Here is a 16,759-nt window from a genome sequence, read left to right as displayed (position 1 = left end):
TGGCCTGATTGCCTGGTTATTGGAAACACCGTCGATATTCTCGACCAATGGAGTACATAACGCTTTTCGGTCCTTGACCGAAGAGGGAGAAGCTGATGGTCAGTTAAGACGCGTTTAAAGTTCGGTTGAACATAGATATGATATAAGTACTTCGGTACATGCAATCATTCTCCTACCCAAGTCACTTGGGGGCTCTTAAGTTTATTTGAGCCGTTTTATCATAAGTGTTCTTCTTCTTAGTCGTTGCAAAGTTTTATTATTATTATTTATCACTCCTTTTTTCGACGCGAGTGTGCGGTCACTAGCCGGGGAGCCTAATTTCTCTCTCAAAACCGCTAGAGTTTAGTTTGCTAAACTGGCCTAATGAGAAGTACTCTGCCCTCGGGGTAGGAGGTTGAAGCCGTAGGCTGACCCGCTCGAAGTCTTGAGATAGGATGTGTCATGTTAAAGGATGACAGAAGCACTTCTTTTTTCTTAGACCAATTTTCGGATTGGCACCGAACACTTGATCTTGTTCGGACGTCATGTTTTTACTAACATTTCTTGGTTTTCCAAGCTTTTTGGCACTTTTAAACTATTTGTGCTTTTCCAGCATTAGTCTCGCAGTGCAATGCCGGACACCTTTAGGGATTCGGCAAAAACATTCTCAGATATTGCTATATATGCATCGGGTTCGAATTGTGTCTTCGGTCAATAGTTGGGTTGCCCGGCTCCTGCACTTGCTTCCTACGTTCCGTTTTGTTCGGCTAGGCGTGCAAAGGGAGAACCACTGCGATTGTGCTTCCATCTCACATGGTTAAGCACCTCAGTGGAAAAAGACGAAAACTAACTGTCACAATAAGCGTAAACAGGTCAGCGATCCGATGACTATGTTAAATAACAGGCCATTCATAACATTGGCCGAAGTGTTTACGGCTTGACCTCGACTGTCGCCGAACACTACCGGGGGCTATTAACTATCCTCCCAAACTAAATCCTCGATATTTTGCTCTTACATTGGAGCTGAGGTTTTATGATCATGCTTAGCATGACAACCCAAAGAAAGGAACCGATAGCGGGACTATTTTGTTTGGAAGACATTTCTTCTGTTAAACAGTAATATAACATATCTCTCTGCGTACCTTTGTTTATAAAACCGTATGGCCAGATTGACTTGTTTGTCGTCCTCATAAAGGCTTTATAAAGTAGGACAAACTCTCCTCGGCTACTGGCCGAGGAGGTGGAAGCCGATGGTCGGTCAACAAAGTTTTGTACAATGCGGATTCGAGCATTAATGACGTAAAGTACCTGGATACATAGAGTCATTACACATAATTTGTGATTTTACTATGGATATTGATCCTTAATTCGGCCACCCGTGCCCGCATTAAGGCTCGGGGGCTACTGGGCTTCGGGCTTATTATTTACAAATATTAAAGGGGCACATCGATCCCCTGGTCTGGTGTTGCCACCCGACCAGTGTCTCAGGGGCTACTGCATTGCCTGTCCAATGCAGAAAATTTTAAGTGTAATACAGTTTCCGAGTAGATTTTGATCCTCAGGTTGGTCGGCCGCACCCAACCTCAGTCTCGAGGACTGACCATGCCGCTTTTTTTGTCCTCAGACCTATTTTGCCGAGCTAGGACTTGATCCTCAGACCGATTTTGCAAATCAACCTGAGTCTCAGCGGCTACGGGGATCAGCGGTCTTATGTCATCCTTCATGTGCATCTTAGGTTTTAGACCGATACCCACCTTGAGGGCTACTGGCTATATATCTCGGCAGAGAATAAATTGCACCAATAAAAAATATTGACAAAAAATCGGCCCATAGTCGGGGTGGTGCACCACCTCGGAAGTAGTCCGGCATAAAGCTCGGGCGCTAGTGGCTGGCTCCATAGAGGGCATTTCCGGTATTAAGCTCAGCTAAGCTCCTTCAAACTTCTTTGAACCAAGGTGATTTACGACACCTCAGATACAGTCCGGCATTGGAGCTCGGATACAGTCCGGCGTTGGAGCTCGGATACAGTCCGGCGTTGGAGCTCGGATACATAGTCCGACGTTGGAGCTCGGATACAGTCCGACGTTGAAGCTCGGATACATAGTCTGGCATTGGAGCTCGGATACATTCCGGCGTTAGAGCTGGGAAGCGGTCCGGCGTTGGTGCTCGGCTACAAAAGATACCTCGAATGTAGTCCGGCGTTGGAGCTCGGACGCAAGAGGACCCTGCTTCCCGGGAACAACTTCAAACCCGAGGTGTGGCATAAAAATAAACAAGGCATTGATAAAGGCCAGAAACTTAAAGGGGCTCCTCGGATACCCGACGTGTAAACTCATGGAATGCATTTCGGCGATCCTCAAGATCGAAGATAAAGAAGATTTGTTGAACCAGTTTTCAAGACCGGCAACCGAAGATGAAGAACAGTTCAGAAGAATCGGGGAGCGTCCCTAACTTGAAGACCGGTTCAGGGGGCTACTGATGGTGTCCTGCACTAGGGGGTACTCACCACGTCGTCCCCCGATCTATTAGATTGGGCCGAGGACCCCCGTGGCCATATACTCATGGGCCAGTTCGGAGGGCTACCTCATACAAGGAAGATTCCACAAGACTTGGTGATCAAGACAAGGACTTCTCCCCACCGGCGTATTCGGCTAGGACTCTTGTTATCCTAGGCCTCCGGTGCATTATATAAACCGAGGCCAGGCTAGTCGATAGATATACAATATACACAACAATCATACCATAGGCTAGCTTCTAGGGTTTAGCCTCTCTGATCTCGTGGTAGATCTACTCTTGTACTATCCATATCATCAATATTAATCAAGCAGGACGTACGGTTTTACCTCCATCAAAAGGGCCCGAACCTGGGTAAAACATCGTGTCCCCTGCCTCCTGTTACCATCCACCTTACACGCATAGTTCGGGACCCCCTACCCGAGATCCACCGGTTTTGACACCGACACCCGTGTCAAAACTTACTGGCGGAGATGGATGCCACCACTGTCGTGGCGCAGGGTTCGGCCATAGGCCGAGTGGCTGCCGAGCACTATTTTGAAGAAGTTCTCGAGGGTGCTCATACAATAGAGGCCCGGTGCTCGAAGAATGTTATGTTTGAGGGACATGTATTCCCATTGTAAAAACAATGTTTTATTGAATTTGTCAAGGCCATATTTATACTTTTGCCCGAAAGTATTGTGATGCCTCCTGTGCGGCCGTTTATGTACACATGTATATAACCTGAAAGATTGCAGTCGTCGACTTCAGCCCACATGCATATAATGCGGGGGTGTTCGCAGAAGACGCGTACTCACACTTAATCCAATGTCTTGGTCCTAATAAGGAGGTGATAGCGCAGCGAACTAGGCAACCGGACTATAATGCTTTAACACTTTCACTTAGCCATAGGAGTTTGATAGTGGGGCTACTATATAGCCCCTGGTGGCTCCGCACTCGCCCGGATTCGGGGTGCATACATGCCTGGCTGGGAAACGGCCCTTCGTTAATGCAGAGGAATCCCGAAGACTCCAATAGGTCATCGAGTGGTTGACCAGTCTCACGCTATATCATGACAGTCAGTTTTCGGCTTTCTCTACTGAGGTGCTCGTCCGAATGAACCAGGGCACAATCGTAGTAGTTCTCCTGGTGTCGCCTTAACCGATAGAGCGGAATGTAAGGCCGCAAAACACAGGAGCCGGGCAAACCCAACATTGGACCAAAGACATGATTCGGAGCTGATGCATATAAGGCCAAACTCACGACGCCGAGCACTCCCTAAGGTATTCGGTCTTTATGGTGTAAACTGGGTATAAACAATACCCTTTGTAATAAGCCCCTGGTGTCCAGGTACGTGCATTATTCTACCGTGGCCACATGCCAAGACGTCATCATCCTCCTCGGTTGTACTGAGACTCCGAGGGATGTAAATCAACAAGAGAAAGTAAAAAAGGTTTACGCAGAGTCTTAATCTACAAAGAATCCTTGGAACGGGTCCTTGCTGCACGTTTGCGCCTGTGTCTCCGTTGTGCCGTATCCTGGATGGGTGTAGCACGATGGTCATCTGAAAAAGAGAGGAGCTTAATTGAAAAGTTGCCATGCAAAAGTTAAGTTATACTAAATAAACAATATATAGTTGAAAATGAGTAAAGGTGAACCTTATTGCCACTTTTGCGCGCGTGTTGAGCCCCTTGTATTGTAATAGGGCTATAGCCATCAAACCTGTATTAATTACATATAGCTGAGCCGGACTCGTCTAGCCGTGTCCGTGGTCTTAACGACATGTCAAATGCTTGAGTTGGTGAGGCCGTTTAGTGTGCGGCGGCCAAGGCGGCCGCACCGTCTTCGGCGCGCAAGGAGCGCTCAATATTTCCATTTACTGTAATGATGTCGTGTGGACCGGGCATCTTGAGCTTGAGGGAAGCGTAATGCGGTATTGCATTAAAGCGAGCGAAAGCTTCGCGTCCGAGTAGTGCTTCATAGCCACTTTGGAACAGAGCGACGTGGAAAGTTAAATTTTCCCTGCGGAAGTTGTCGGGGAAGCCGAACATAACCTCTAGTAGCAGGGAGCCCCTACAATGAGGCTCCGGGCCTGGCATTACTCCTTTAAAGGTAGCATTGCTGCGGCAAATTTTTGTTGGTTCTATCCCCATTTTGCATACTGTGTCCTGATATATCAGATTCAAACTGCTGCCGCTGTCCATCAGGACTTGGGTGAAGTGGTATCCATCAATTATTGGATCTAATACCAAGGCAGCCCATCCTGCACGCCGGATACTTGCCGAGTAATCCCGATAGTCGAAGGTGATCGGTTGGGACGACCAGTGGCGGAGCTCCGTGGTGATAGGCCCTGGGGCATGTTCCTCTAAAGGTGTCGCTTTGTCTCTCCCTTTCATCACGTGTAACACGTTGACTGTTTTGACTTCTAGTGGGAATTTCTTCTACTCCCCTGTGCTTTTCTTGCGAGGTTCGTGCTCGTCTTCAATTGGTGTATCCTACCCCTTGTGTTCGACGTTGAGCTTGCCAGACTGTTTGAAGACCCAACATTCTCTTTGGGTATGATTTGCAGGTTTATCAGGGGTGCTATAGATCTGACATATTTGATCCAGAATTTTGTTTAGGATGGACAATCCGTCTCTGTTTCCTTTGGAGGACGGCTTCTGCTGGCCTGGCCGAGAGCTTCTAAATCCGGCGTTTACCACCGTGCTCTTCGGGCTGTCTTCCTTATTCCGGCACTTATTCTTGCTGCATCATGATTTCCCGTTTCCATCCCTGACTTCAGATGTACTTGGGTCACTGGTGCTGCATCTGGCTAACCAGGTGTCCTCGCCCGCGCAAAAACGGCTCATGAGGCTTGTTAATGTTGCCATTGTTCTCGGCTTTTCTTGACCGAGGTGTCTGGCGAGACATTCTTCTCGAACACTATGCTTGAAAGCTGCTAAGGCTTCGGCGTCCGGACAGTCAACTATTTGGTTGTTTTTAGTGAGGAACATGTTCCAAAGTTTTTGGGCTGACTCACCGGGCTGTTGAGTTATATGACTTAGATTGTCTGCATCCGGTGGTCGGACATATGTCCCTTGAAAGTTTGCCCGAAAGGCGTCTTCGAGCTCTTCCCAGCTTCCGATGGAGTTTTCGGGGAGGCTTTTAAGCTAGTACCGAGCTGGCCCTTTGAGCCATATGGATATGGAGGATGTTGTCCTCAATCCAGACCCCAGGGTCTGTTGTTCCGTCGTACGCCTCTATGTTTACGGGTTTGAATCCCTCTAGAAATTCATGATCCAGCACCTCGTCGGTGAAACATAGAGGGTGTGCGACACCCTTGTATTTGGGTGTACTGTGGTGTTCAGATGTTTGTTGTGTTGCATTGTATGTTGGAGCGCGCCTGAGTGGTCCATAGATGGATCTGGTTGCGCCGTCCTTTTGATGCGAGCCCTTACGCGGATTGCGTACTGGTTTATGTGCGGCGTCGATTGCCGCTTTATGTTGGCTATGAGGTTGTCTATCCGACTGGATGGCCATTTTATTTTTTAATTGTGGAGGATTTAAGGCCTCCTCATCAAATTTAGGTAGCAACTTTCGCTTCGGATAGCTCTTGGTGTGGCGATTGCTGCCGTATTTCGCTGCAGTGTTGAGTACTTCACTCCATTTGATCTTGAGTGTGTCTTGTGCAGCCTTGAGCCTTTGCTTCTGTTTTTTCAGACTCCTTGCCGTGGCAACAAGCCTTTGGTGGGCATTATGTTGCTCCTGGCGCCTGTCCGGTGTGATGTCGTCCGGATTGTTATCTTCGACGGGGTTGGGTTGTTCGGCTTGATTTTCCATGTTGACGTGGTCGAGCAATGGTTCACCCTACTCTAATGCTGGGTCTATGTGATCGTTATTTCTACCGAGGAGGGATTTGGAGCGGCGTTTACGCCGCCACTTTGACTGCTGCTCGAGGGAACCAACCTTTGCTGCGTCCTTATGTTCCTCGTTATTATTTTCTTTGGGTGTGTCCACCATGTATACGTCATGTGATGAAGTGGGCATCCAGTGCCCTGTGGGCAGTGGTTCCTCTTCGCCTCCCGCATCGTCGTCCATACCGTCGATGTATTCGGGGTTGAAGTTGAGCATGTCGGTTAATTCATCGATAGTGGCTACTAAGTGGGTGGTGGGTAGGCGGCGAATTTCTTCGTCATACGCATCCCAATCATGCCGGACATTGTTCAGCCAGGATCCTCCTAACAAGGAGAGAGACCTTAATAAGTTCAGTATGTCGCCGAAGGGCGAGTGCCGAAAAATATCCGTGGAGGTAAACTCCATGATCGGTGCCCAATTGGATTCGATAGGAACGGGCGCAGGCGGTTCGGAGTCCGTGGCCGGAGAAGGATCCGGCAGTTTGGCAACACGGCTCTCGTGAAGGGTAAGGTCGATATTCGGCTCGACCGCCGCAGAGGATACAGCCTCCGTGGCGGGGTCTATCCACCCGTCCACGGATGGCGAAACTGGCTCCAAATTGTGGGTTGGAGCGGCTGCCGGTGCGATCTCCTGAATATGATCCGACGGTAGAGCTAAATCGTACCCATCGTGACCGCGCGGCCCACAAGGCAGGGGCTCGAATCCGTCGAAGATCAAGTGTCCGCGGATATCGGTCGTGTAGTTTAAGCTTCCAAACCTGACCTGGTGGCCAGGGGCATAACTTTCGATCTGCTCCAGATGGCCAAGCAAGTTGGCCCGCAGTGCGAAGCCACCGAACACAAAGACCTGTCCGGGGAGAAAAGTCTCATCCTGGATTGCTTCTCTATCGATGATCATAGGAGCCATCAAGCCTAACAGCGACGACACAGAGGAACTCTCAATGAAAGCATCAATGTCGGTGTCAAAACCAGCAGATCTTGGGTAGGGGGTCCCGAACTGTGCGTCTAAGGTAGATGGTAATAGGAGGCAGGGGACATGATGTTTTACCCAGGTTCGGGCCCTCTTGATGGAGGTAAAACCCTACGTCCTGCTTGATTTATTCTTGATGATATGAGTATTACAAGAGTTGATCTACCACGAGATCGGAGAGGCTAAACCCTAGAAGCTAGCCTATGGTATGATTGTATGTTTTCCTACGGACTAAAACCCTCCTGTTTATATAGACACCGGAGGGGGCTAGGGTTACAAAAGGTCGGTTACAAAGGAGGAGATATACATATCCGTATTGCCTAGCTTGCCTTCCACGCCAAGTAGAGTCCTATCCGGACACGAGACAAAGTCTTCAATCTTGTATCTTCATAGTCCAACAGTCCGGCCAAAGGATATAGTCCGACTGTCCGGAGAACCCCTAATCCAGGACTCCCTCAGACGTCTATGCGATGGAGCCCATCGCCCCAAAGTTCAACCCATGGTCCGCTTGTCCGATCACTTTCGATCGTAGGGACCACCCCACTAGTATATGTCATGGCGGATTAGCCGCACTGGTCCTAGACCCCATAGTCGACGGATTTCACCTCACTTGACTCTTATGGACGGCAGCAGCAGCCTGAACCTGCTCTATCAGGATACATCGCGCAAAATGGGTATAGATCCCTCGAGGATCAAATCCACCAAAACCACCTTTAAGGGCGTCATCCCAGGTGTAGAGGCCCATTGCACGGGCTCAATCACACTGGAAGTGGTCTTCGGATCTCTGGAAAACTTTCAAAGCGAGGAGTTAATCTTCGATATCGTCCCGTTCCGCAGTGGCTATCACGCACTGCTCGGGGGAACTGCATTTGCAAACTTTAATGCGGTACCACATTACGCATACCTCAAGCTCATGCCAGGACCTAGGGGGGTCATAATAGTCAATGGAAGAACAGAACGCTCGCTTCGCACGAAAGAGCACACTACGGCCCTCGCACGGAAGCACAAAGCAGCCTTTTAAGGGAAACCACCAATTCGGCGATACAGACCCCAGACACCATCAAGCGAGACTGGAGTAAACTGCAATAGGATTGCCTGGCACATTCAGAGCTCACTTAGCAATTCGGCCCCCATCCCAGTCCCAGTCAAGCGACGAAATCCGTGCCCCACGTACATAATTACGCACTAAAAATACCATGGGCATAGGCAGGGGCACAATCAGGGCACGTCCCGCAATGCGGCTTAACCGCCCTAGGGGCTGCATACCTTTATCATTTTTTTCTCTTTCAAGACCTTACTCTCTAGAAGCCCTTTACGGTAGTACGATTTCCGGACACATTACGGGAAGGAACAACCAAGGAGGCATGAAGCTAAGATGTACAAGGGAACCCCCAGGTGGTCTCTAATAATAATCGATATACCCTCTTTTTACTATCCATACACAGCTTGCCCTTGGATACGACATGTCAAATAGTCCTATTTTATGCTTATTGCACTACTTGTATCAGTCCGCTTCGACGTATTATTTAAATAAAAATGCATAACATTAGTCTATTATTGCATTATCGATCCTTTTTTCTTATATGTTCATTTACAACAACTTGCACCATAATACGGTGTGAGAAGTCTGAACACTTTCGACAGTGCGGCACCACGAACTTATAGCATTATATGCATCAGCTCCGAATCATGTCTTGGGTCAATAGTTGGGTTTGCTCGGCTCCCATGTTTTGGTATCTTACGTTCCTCTATATCGGCTAAGGTAGCGCTAGAAGAACTACTGAGATTGTGTCCTGGTTCTTCTGGATAAGCACCTCAGTAGAGAAAGCCGAAAACTGACTCTCATGATAAGGCGAGAGCTGGTCGCCGTTCGAGAGGTCTCAAGTCCTTAAAGACTTTTTCCGCTTCGGGCAAGCAGTCGGCCTTGTCTGGTTAGGCGTATATAGCGTCCCCAATTCGGCCTTCTGAATACTAGGGGCTTCGCCAAAATTTAAAATTGTAGACTTCTATGGCTAAGTGAGAGTGATAAAGCCTTATAGTCTCATTGCCTGGTTCATTGTGCTGAACACCTCCCTCGAAGGACCCAAAATTGGGATAAAGAGTGCTCAGGTTTATCCCGAACACCCTAGTACTAGTTACATGGGGGCAAAAGCCGATGACTGGCCAACTCTCAGATTTTATAAACGGCAGCACAGAAGGTAATATTTTAAATTCAAAAAGCGTTGCATAGCGCAAATGAACTCGTTTCATATTACAGGATCACATGAGCATGTTCATTCAAAAATTACATCTCTGGCACATTCCTCAGCCACAGGGCGGGAACCCTTCAGGAGACTGTCATAATACATTTCGGGGCAGCGATGCTCCTTGCCCTCCGGCGGCCCCTCCTTCACCAGCTTCACGGCGTCCAGCTTCGCCCAGTGCACCTTCGCCCGGGCAAAAGCCCTGCGTGCACCCTTGATGTAGATGGACCGCTTTATGACGGCAAGCCGTGGGCAGGCATCCACAAGCCGCCTCACCAGACCGAAGTAGCTTCTAGGAAGGGGATCGCCAGGCCACATCCAGACTATAAGACCCTTCATGGCCTGTTCGGCCACCTTGTGAAACTCGACCAGTTGCTTTAGCTGGTCGCTCAAGGGCATTGGGTGTTCGGTCCCAGTATACTGAGACTAGAACAACTTTTCCGTCGAGCTCCCCTCCTCATCTCGGTAAAACTCTGCGGCATCTAGGGTAATTAAAAGGAAAGTTTCCTTCACATGCTTGCTTTGCATAATGAATGCCTTACCCGCTGCTATCTTCTTCACCGCATCCATCTCCTAGAGGGCCTTGTGGGCTTAAGCCTTGGCGCTTCATGCGCTTTCGAGTGCCTTCGCAAGCTTGGACTCTCGCGTCTTAGAGTCAAGCTCCAAGGACTCGTGTTTTTTGGCGAGAGCCTCGAGCTCTTGCTACACCTCGCCTACCTAGGCTTCTTGTTTTTCCTGCTCAATGCGCGCCTTGGCCGCTTTGTCTTCGACCTCGGACAGTGCCTTCTTCAGGGTCGCCACCTCGGTTGTGGCCCCTGACAAATTCATAATGATCCTATTACTTTAAGACCGAATTTCTTTTTAATATATAGACAAGGTATTGCTTATCTTTGCTCTCCTCGAGCTTCCTCTTTGTAAGGCCGAACTCGTCTTCGGACCGCTCAAGGTCCTGCTTCAGTGCAGCGTCCTCTGCAGTACGTGCGGCAGCGGCCAGCAGTGAAGCCTGCATATGCACATAGACATATTCTGATTATACTCCTGAGTCGTCATTTGATCCTCTATTCGTCCTTTCTTCGCGAACGCCAAACAAAGCATCAGGGGCTACTATCTATGCGGTAATATTTTCCTATATTTTGATTTCTTACCCCAAAGCCTGTTAGGAGGCTGGCACAAGCTTTGGTTAGTCCATTTTTGGCAGACTGAACTTTCTCGATCACCGCACTCATAATAGTACTGTGCTCTTCGTCGATGGAAGCGCCACGAAGCGCTTCCAGCAAGTTGTCCGGTGCCTCTGGATGGACAAAGGCCACCGGCATGGGCGGTGATGACCCACAAGTATAGGGGATCTATTGTGGTCCTTTCTATAATTAAGAGTGTCGAACCCAACGAGGAGCGGAAGGAAATTATAAGCGGTTTTCAGCAAGGTATTCTCTGCAAGTACTGAAATAAGTGGTAACAGATAGTTTTGTGATAAGATAGGTTGTAACGAGCAACAAGTAACAAAAGTAAATAAAAGTGCAGCAAGGTGGCCCAATCCTTTTGTAGCAAAGGACAAGTCGGAACAAACTCTTATAATAGGAAAAGCGCTCCCGAGGACACATGGGAATATCGTCAAGCTTGTTTTCATCACGTTCATATGATTCACGTTTGATACTTTGATAATTTGATATATGGGTGGACCAATGCTTCGATGTTGTTCTTACTTGAACAAGCATCCCACTTATGATTAACCTCTATTGCAAGCATCCGCAACTACAACAAAAGTATTAAGGTAAACCTAACCATAGCATGAAACATATGGATCCAAATCAGCCCCTTGCGAAGCAACACATAAACTAGGGTTTAAGATTCTGTCACTCTAGCAACCCATCATCTACTTATTACTTCCCAATGCCTTCCTCTAGGCCCAAATAATGGTGAAGTATTATGTAGTCGACGTTCACATAACACCACTAGAGGCTAGACAACATACATGTTATCAAAATATGAAACGAATACCAAATTCACATGACTACTCATAGCAAGACTTCTCCCTTGTCCTCAATAATGAACGTAATTACTCACAAAGCATATTCATGTTCATAATCATAGGGGTAATAATATGCATATAGGATCTGAACATGTGATCTTCCACCAAATAAACCAACTAGCATCAACTACAAGGAGTAATCAACAGTACTAGCAACCTACTAGCACCAATCCCGGACTTTGAGACAAGAATTGGATACAAGATATGAACTACGGTTTGGAGATGAGATGGTGCTGGTGAAGATGTTGATGGAGATTTCCCTCTCCCGATGAGAGGAGCGTTGGTGATGACGATGGTGATGATTTCCCCCTCCCGGAGGGAAGTTTCCCCGGCAGAACAGCTCTGCCGGAGCTCTAGATTGGATCTGCCAAGGTTCCGCCTCATGGCGGCGGAGTCTCGTCCCGAAAAGTTCCTCACTATTTTTTTCTCATTGAAAGACCTCATATAGGAGATGATGGGCATTGGAGAGCCACCAGGGGGCCCACGAGGTAGGGGGCGCGCCCTAGGGGGGGCTCCCCCACCCTCGTGAGCAGGGTGTGGGCCCCCTGGCCTTCATCTTTGGCGTGGATTTTTCTTTATTTCTTTTAAGACGTTCCGTGGAGTTTCAGGACTTTTGGAGTTGCGCAGAATAGGTCTCTAATATTTGCTCCTTTTCCAGACCAGAATTCCAGCTGCCGGCATTCTCCCTCTTTATATAAACCTTGTAAAATAAGAGAGAATAGCCATAAGTATTGTGACATAAAGTGAACTAGCAGTCCATAATGCGATAAATATCGATATAAAAGCATGATGCAAAATGGACGTATCAACTCCCCCAAGCTTAGACCTCGCTTGTCCTCAAGTGAAAAGCCGATAACAATAAATATGTCCTCATGTTTAGAGGTAGAGGCGTCGATAAAAATGAAATACGGACATGAAGGCACCATGATTATTCTCATAACAGCAACATATATAGATTTTGTCATATGATTACTTATGTTCAAGTGATGATCTATTCACAATGCAAAAGTATAAATCATAAACCTTATTAGGCTCCGACAAACTATAATCTCAGTCATTGAAGCAATTGCAATTTATCATAACATCGGAAAGAGTCTATGTCAGAGCTAAAAAGCAAGTCCACATACTCAACTATCATTTAGTCCTCCATAATTGCTAACACTCACTCGATACTTGTGGTTACGGAGTTTTAATCGGACACAGAGAAAGATAGGAGCTTATAGTTTTGCCCCACAACCTTTTACCTCAAGGGTAATGTCAACAATAATTGTTCGTGCTCCCCTACATCCAATTAGATATATATATATATATATATATATATATATATATATATCATGTTCTTTCCAACATGCTGAGCTTGCCAAAGGATAAAATGAAAAAGAAAAGGTGAAGATCACCATGACTCTAGCATAAGGTAGAAGATAATAATAAAGGATAGGCCCTTCGCAGAGGGAAGCAGAGGTTGCCATGCGCTTTTATGGTTGGATATATAAAATCTCAATGCGAAAGAACGTCACTTTATATTGCCCCTTGTGATTTGAACCTTTGTTATGCAGTCTATTGCTTTTATTACTTCCTCATCACAAGATCGTATACAGCTTATTTCTCCCACACCAATCAATCATACATATTTAGAGCAATTTCTATTGCTTTGCACCGGTGACAACTTACTTGAAGGATCTTACTCAACCCATAGGTAGATATGGTGGACTCTCATGGCAAAACTAGTTTAAGGGTATTTGGAAGCACAAGTAGTATTTCTACTTGGTGCTGAGAATTTGGCTAGCATGAGGGGGAAAGGCAAGCTCAACAAGTTAGAGGATCCATGACAACATACTTTATCTCAGATATAAGAAATACATAACTCATTACGTTGTCTTCCTTGTACAACATCAACTCTTTAGCGTGTCATATTTTAATGAGTGCTCCCAATCATAAACGATGTCAATGATAATATATCTATATGTGAAATCCTCTCTTTCCTTATTACTTCCTATTAATTGCAACAATGACCAAAGCTATGTTTGCCAACTCCCAACAACTTTTAATCATCATACTCTTTCTATGTGAAGTCATTACTCTCAATAAGATCAATATGAACTTTTTGTTTTTTATTCTTTTCTCTTTTCTTTTATTCACCCAAGATCATGGCAAAATAATCAAGCGCTTGACTCAACACTAATCTTTATTATATATAGCTCACGGACTCGATTACATAGAGAGATCATAAAGCAAAACTCAAAACTAGATCATGCCATAAACTTTATTCTACTAAATCAAGATACTACTAATAGGTTCGAACTATGAAAAATGGTAAAGATAAGAGTTGTGATTGTGATACGATACCGGGGCACCTCCCCCAAGGTTGGCAGTTGCCAAGGGGAGTGCCCATACCCATGTGATTATATCTCCTTGGTTGGTGAAGAAGGTGGAGGTGTTGTTGATGATGCGGGCATGTCATCCATCTTCCAAGGCATAGGTTCACCATCATATAAGGATGATCGAGTCTTCAGAATCCTCTAATCTGCAGCCAAACTCATTCTTTTGAATCTGTATTCATACTCACAGTTTTGGTTTTGCAGGTCATAGATTTGGGCTTGGAGGTGCTCGATCTTCTAATATAGCTTGAAGATGGTCTCCTCGGTGTTCTTGGCATCCGGCTTGTAGTTGTTAGTGAACTCCGCGAGCATCGTGTGTCTAGCGTTGATTCCACGCTCTACCATCCCCTGGCACTTGAAATTTTGTTGCTCCATTTCTTCGAGCCTCGTCTCCATGCTTCCAGTTCCCTTTGGTCCCTCAACATCGCGGATGTGCAACAACCCATCACGCATCTCAATGGTTTGAGGGTGTCGCAGCACCTCCGCGAGGTAAGGGTTGATGACCTTCTCGAAGAACTTGTCCTTGGAAGCACTTGGGGACGTCATGATAATCTAGATCTGTTAGAAAAACAGCTCGAAACAGAGACAGGATATTTTTGCGTGATACGGGAGTCAAAACCCCCGGGAGATTATATAATGAATTTTTACCGACCAAAATATGTACCATGCAAGAAAACGGAGTCCGGAAGGCACACGAGGTGCTCACGAGGTAGGGGGGCGCGCCTAGGGGGGTAGGGCACGCCCACCACCCTCGTGGGGCCCTCGTGTCCTTCCCGGACTGCTATTTATTTTTCTATTTTTCTAAATATTCCAAAACGGAGAAATATTGCGTTAAAAATTGTTTTGGAGTCGGTTTACTTACCGTACCACATACCTATTCCTTTTCGAAGTCTGAAACGTTCCGGAAAGTGTCCCTTATGTATATCTCCGGGGTTCCAGTTCCAATAATATTGGTTTCAACATTTATGGGATTACCTAAGATATAATGTTTAATTCTTTGACCGTTTACCACCTTCGGATTTGTGCCATTGAAGTTGTTGATTTTTATGGCATCGGAACGATAAACCTCTTTGATAACATAGGGGCCTTCTCATTTAGAGAGAAGTTTTCCTGCAAAAAATCTTAAACGAGAGTTGTATAGCAATACATAATCACAAACATTAAACTCACGCTTTTGTATCCTTTTGTCATGCCATCTTTTAACTTTTTCTTTAAACAACCCTGCATTTTCATAAGCTTGGGTTCTCCATTCATCAAGTGAGCTAATATCAAATAACCTCTTTTCACCGGCAAGTTTAAAATCATAGTTAAGCTCTTTAATAGCCCAATATGCCTTATGTTCTAGTTCGAGAGGTAAGTGACATGCTTTTCTATAAACCATTTTATACGGAGTCATAACCATATGATTTTTGTATGCAGTTCTATAAGCCCATAACGCATCATCAAGTTTCTTGGACCAATTCCATCTAGACCTATTAACAGTCTTTTGCAAAATTAATTTGAGCTCTCTATTGCTCAACTCAGGAGATGCAATTCTATGATTAACATCATATTTAGCAAGCATTTTACGGAAAACACCATGAATAAAGTGTGAACCACCATCAGTCATTAAATATCTAGGGACTCCAAACCTCTGAGGTGACGTCCAACCGCTCATCCTCAATTGGCGCAATAGGCTCTGAGTTAGGGGTCAGAACCGATGCTTGTGCGGCCTCCAGGACACTGTCCGGGGGCAGAGCTAGATCATGCCCCTTGAGATAGTGCGGCGCGCTTGGCCGTGGCTCGAGCCCGTCGAAGATCAAGTCTTCGCGGATGTCAGCCGTGTAGTTTAAGCTTCCAAACCTGACTTGATGGCCAGGGGCGTAGCTTTCGATCTGCTCCAGGTGGCCGAGCGAATTGGCCCGTAGAGCGAAGCCGCCGAAGACGAAGATCTGTCCGGGGAGCAAAGTATCACCCTGGACCGTATCGTTGTTGATGATCAGAGGAGCCATCGTTCCTAAAGGCGACGACACAAAGGAACTCTCAATGAAAGCACCAATGTCGGTGTCAAAACCGGCGGATATCGGGTAGTGGGTCCCGAACTGTGCGTCTAGGCCGGATGGTAACAGGAGGCAGGGAACACGATGTTTTACGCAAGTTCGGGCCCTCTTGATGGAGGTAAAACCCTACGTCCTGCTTGATTAATATTGATGATATGGGTAGTACAAGAGTAGATCTACCACGAGATCAAGGAGGCTAAACCCTAGAAGCTAGCCTATGGTATGATTGTTGTATATGGAGTTGATTGCCTACGGACTACAACCCTCCGGTTTATATAGACACCGGATAGGGTTAGGGTTACATAGAGTCGGTTACAATGGTAGGAGATCTTGAATATCCGCATTGCCAAACTTGCCTTCCACGCCAAGGAAAGTCCCATCCGGACACGGGACGAAGTCTTCAATCTTGTATCTTCATAGTCCAGGAGTCCGGCTGAAGGTATAGTCCGGCTACCCGAACACCCCCTAATGGAGGACTCCCACAGTAGCCCCTAAACCAGGCTTCAATGACGACGAGTCCGGCGCGCAAATTGTCTTCGGCATTGCAAGGCGGGTTCCTCCTCCAAGTCCTTCATAGAAGATTGTAAACACCAAGAGTAGTGTCCGGCTCTCCAAAATAAGCATCCACATATTGCCATAGAGAGAATAATATTAACACAAATCAAATCTGCTGACATATTCCGCAGTGCGTCATCACACTACAACCAAGTCCTTCACTCGAATCGTTTTCACTTT

Source organism: Triticum aestivum, chromosome 2A, assembly GCF_018294505.1.
Source record: "Triticum aestivum cultivar Chinese Spring chromosome 2A, IWGSC CS RefSeq v2.1, whole genome shotgun sequence".
NCBI classification, from domain to species: domain Eukaryota; kingdom Viridiplantae; phylum Streptophyta; class Magnoliopsida; order Poales; family Poaceae; genus Triticum; species Triticum aestivum.
The sequence above is the reverse complement of the archived record's forward strand: the minus strand, read 5'-3'. Positions refer to the sequence as shown.